This window comes from Gossypium arboreum, chromosome 10 (assembly GCF_025698485.1).
Source record: "Gossypium arboreum isolate Shixiya-1 chromosome 10, ASM2569848v2, whole genome shotgun sequence".
In the NCBI taxonomy this organism is placed as follows: Eukaryota; Viridiplantae; Streptophyta; class Magnoliopsida; order Malvales; family Malvaceae; genus Gossypium; species Gossypium arboreum.
In genome coordinates, this window is record NC_069079.1 from 34,596,665 (window position 1) to 34,601,485 (window position 4,821).

The 4,821-nt window shown below is 30.7% G+C and overlaps 1 pseudogene; it reads right to left on the reverse strand.

Moving 5' to 3' along the window:
* Positions 1-341: 341 nt before the first annotated feature.
* On the reverse strand, positions 342-1,793 carry LOC108473228 (probable indole-3-pyruvate monooxygenase YUCCA10; annotated as a pseudogene).
* Between the last annotated feature and the right edge of the window lie 3,028 nt (positions 1,794-4,821).

A 4,821-nucleotide genomic window follows, 5' to 3' on the forward strand; every position in this document is an offset into this window, starting at 1 on the left:
ATTTTGTTCAAGTTTTAATTGTTTACACCTTTCTGCTCCTACCTACTTGTTTGTGTTAGGATAGTATCTCGATTATTATATATTACTATGTTTATTATTACATCGTCTTACTTTGACTTCATGTTTGTATACCATTTTAGTTACATATCGTGGCATGCTTATTTATAACATACATATTTCAAATTTTTTTTAAAACATATATATATACATACACTTTGTTAAAGGTCATCATCATCAATATACGAAACCCCATTCTATAAGTGCTACAAATTAACTGTCTAAATAAAAACAATAACTCATTTATTAAGATACAAAATCTATTTTGATATGGAAAATAGTGATTAATTATTAAAACCCAAAGCAACAGTGGTGTTGGAGTATATATCGTTTGCTATATTTTGTGCATCGCTGGAAATACCTTGCAGTCCTCTTCTTGAAAATCCAACATTGTAAATCCCATTTCTTCCTTTCCAGTGATACGGAAAGCTTTTTCTGAGCATTCCTTCCTCATCAAAAGTTTCATAGCTTCCCTGCAATAATATTTAACCATTTAATATCTCGTTAAAACTATAATATGGGAAACGTTTCAATATCATACCTTAAGCCAATTTCTGACTGTGCTTTTATAGCCGGTGGCAAAAATTATGGCATCAAATTGTACCGTCTCGCCATTTGTAAACACAATGTCTTTATCTCTGATGCATTTCATACCAGGTAAAACCTAAAGAAACAAATCACCAAAATTATCATTTATCTACTTTTTACAAAATCATGGCTTACTATTTACTTACCTTGATTTCTTCACTCTTAATCTTACTAATGGTTCCAACATCAATAACTGGGGACCGACCACTTGTTTCCTTAAGATGGAATGGCCCCTTTTTTGGTCTTTGAATACCATATTTCGAAAGCTTCCAATATTTTAATTTGCTAATCGCCACAGTGATTTTATCCACTGCTTTGCATGGGAGGTATTGTAACATGATCATTGCCATTTTCACCATCTCTTTGGTTAGCACATGTACCTATAAATTACATTCAAATCCAGTTCATCTTCAACAAATTTACGTCTAAATATAAGGGCTGAGAAAAATATTGTAAAGACTGATCAAAGTTTTGTAAACAAAAAAGAATGGACATTATTAATTTTATAAGGGTTTTGTCCTTACCGGATTACGAACGACAATGGAAGTGTTGGCACCCCAATTCCAAAGATCGTAAGCAATCTCCATGCCAGAGTTTCCACAACCAACAACTAGAACATCTTTGCCTCTAAATTTCCTCCCATTTTCATATTGGTTAGAGTGGATGTATTCCCCTCCATAGCTATCAAGACCATCGATATCAGGGATTGTACCTTGGCTATTTTCGCCACTGGCAACTACAAGAAACCTTGACGTATACACCTCAGTCTCGATCACATTGTCGGTCGTCGCCATGTTCTTGACAACAATCTGCCATTTTTCAGCGTCCAAATCATAAATAGCTGACTCAACGGATCAGAGATATCTTGGGGTTATGCCGAAGTGTGAGACGTAATTGTCTAAGTAATATATGAACCCTTTTCTAGGCACATACGTTGGTGCATTAGGGGAGAAATCCATGTATGGAAGGTGGCAAAATTGCTTTGGTAAGTGAAGTTTGAGGCGATCATATGACCTTTTCTTCCAAAGAGAAGCATAGCAATCCTCTCTTTCCAACACAATATTGGGAATCGAAAGGCGGTTCAGGCAAGCCGAGGTGGCTAGACCTGCAGGGCCTGCTCCCACAATAATAACCACTGTTTCCTCCATGCTTTATGTATCGTGTCACTTTACTTGATATTTTATTCTTGTCTAATTATTTATTGTATGCAAAAGTTAGAATCAATAGAATTTAAGGATACAATAAATTTTAATGATTGATTCTCTTTGACAAAATCGATTCATTTCAATGAATACTTACTTATGAAGATCTTTTAGAAATTAAAAAGTATTTAAGGAAAATTAAATGTATAATTGTATAAACATAACTCTCTATATGTTATTTGTTTGAAACTTACAAAATAGTTACTTTAAACTATGCCTAAATATTTCTCAGTTTAATTGAAAACAAATAAAATTTTTTAAAAATAATTAAGATCCCTAATTAGATAGGTAAATATTTTGTTATTTTACTATGTTTTGAACTAGAGAAATTGTTTGAGTTGTTTTAAAAAAAAAATTTCAGACCCTTGATTTTAAATTATGGTTATTAAGGTTGATTGAGTGGGTATGGGTATTGCTTCTAATGTAATGTAAGAGGACGTGAGTTTAAATGCATTGAAGCGTATTATTCTTCTATTTATAAGTTGAAAATGGACTATGAATAGTTTTAAAATTATGTCAAAAAATAAATTACAGTTATTAATCTATTAGCTCAAACTGTTTTTTATTTTTACTTATGCTTTTATTATTTTCTTTTAAATTATATTCAATATTTTTATTATCTCTTACATTCATTAATAAAAGACATGACATCTATTCAAAATTCTACTAGCAAGAAATCATAGTTTGCAGTTCAAACCATACAACCATATAATAAAGACTTCATTTACAATCCCAAACATGAAAACAAAAATAAAGGAAGGCCCAATGCCCCCAATCTAAAAAAAAAAAACCTTCGCAGAGACCTTGTACATGCAAGATTCTAACCTTCGCCTTAATAGAGGGATCATGAAGGAGATTGGGATTTGCCTTAATGAAAGGATCATGGTTCAGATCGATTCTTTAGCTGACAAAGGATTGTATGGGAATAATTTTTCAAAACATCATCTTTTCCATGTAATCATAATTTTTAAAATATATATTTATTATACATCAACTGTGGTAATTAAATAAAAAAGTTAATTCAATAATTTATTAATGATTAAATTAACAAATGTTGGCTTATTCTTCGAATGTGATTATATGATAATGGTATGAATTGAATAAAAGTAACGTATTTAAAGAATTATATATTTTTTTTAAAAATATTGTGCTATAATTAAGAATAACATCTAAAACAACACTTAAGAACAAGCAGACATGACAACATTACAAAATAGAACATGTTGAATTAAGGGCAAAAACAGTATGCCAAAATCCCCAATTACAACATCTTAGAACCAAAAACAACCAAACATCAATATCCATGCCTTATAAAAACCAAAGTTGAACAAAAACATCTTGCGACCTAAAGTTTTCATATGTTAAAAGCTATATGATTAAATCCAAATTTAATGAAGATAAAATATATGAGTGAGAGATAAACAAATAGAGGCAAATTTAGGGGGGCCGCAGGAGCTGGACTTCTAAAAATGATAAGATTTTTATTTAATTTTTTAAAAATTATAATTTAATTTCAACTTGTAAACAATTTTTTTGACTTTGCCCTATAAACAAAGTTGTGAAACTATTTTTAACAATGAAAAGAACATAATAAAACACAAAGCACCTATCTTGTACATTATTCATTAAAAAAATAGTTTTCGACGAAGCTTATTGATAGAATTTCTGCAACACCTTTAAGAAAAATGAAATTTGAGCTGTAATAATTGTAGCTTTTTTTATTATCGCAATTTTTCAAGTCGATCATTAGGAAATGATCATGGAGGAGAACCATGCATATGTTTAGTTGATTGATGAGACAAAATATCAGTACAAATCTCCGGTGAGAAAAATCTTGAACACATGAATGGAATTCGAACAGAAAAATAAGAAATAGGACAAGGCTCCAAGGCGTGTATCAAGCCACTATCTTTAAGGTTATATTCACCCCCACCTATCTTCTGCATGCAAATGAATTCCAAGTAAATTAACCTCGAGGATACAATGAAGCCAATGACTATTTGCATTTTATACTGACGAGAATAGTCCACTAAGCACTAAGCAATGTATAGTAAGAAACTCAATTTCTATAAAGAATTTCTGTAGTAACTATTTATATAACAATCTAATAATATTAGAAAATGAAGAAGGATAGAAAGAACTTTTAGAACTTGTTGGGGTGACTTCCAAATGAAATCTCATTCCTATTTATAGAAATTTTCATGTCTCTTCATAGAGACATCTTTCAATAGGTGTCTTTATGAATAAATAAATAATAATTATTCATTTAATTTTATAACTATTCAAGTAATATTGTTTGAATAGTTATAATTCTTTTCAAAAATCAAATGATATAAGTTTTGACCAATGACCAAAAGATTTTTCTTTTGATTAATTACACCCATTCATTTATAGTTATTGGAATATTATAAATATTTGAAAATGTTCCAACAATCTCCCTCCATTTTTAAAATATTTAGATTTTGATATTCTTGGAAATCAAATTGCATAAATGAAGGTGTCTTACGATTGAACCTTCACTTGGGAAAAATATGTTAAAGTTAATCAAAATTGTATAGTAGACTAAGCTTTGAACCAACTATTCCATTTGATTAACGAAACACATCTCACACAATGATTTCAACATCGGTCAATGCATAGTATATAGGGACACGATTATGGCCATGTATCTTTGTCTTCTTTTCATGAGTGCTGTCAAAGCCAAGCCCTTGAGCTCCTAGAAGTAGCCACACTTCCACTCACATAGGTAGATCCTATCAAGAGTGTTCCCATAATTATAACACTCTTAACATATTTATGTTATTGGTCCAGTAAGAGTACATTACTTCTCCTTCCCTTATCATTACAGGTACCTAGCACTTTAATTTTAGGATAGACTTATTTATAGTGCTAACGTCACATACTAATGATGTACTTTGTCTCATTGAACTCAAGACTTGACGTTATACCAAGTGTTGAGCCGAGTTTCCATCAT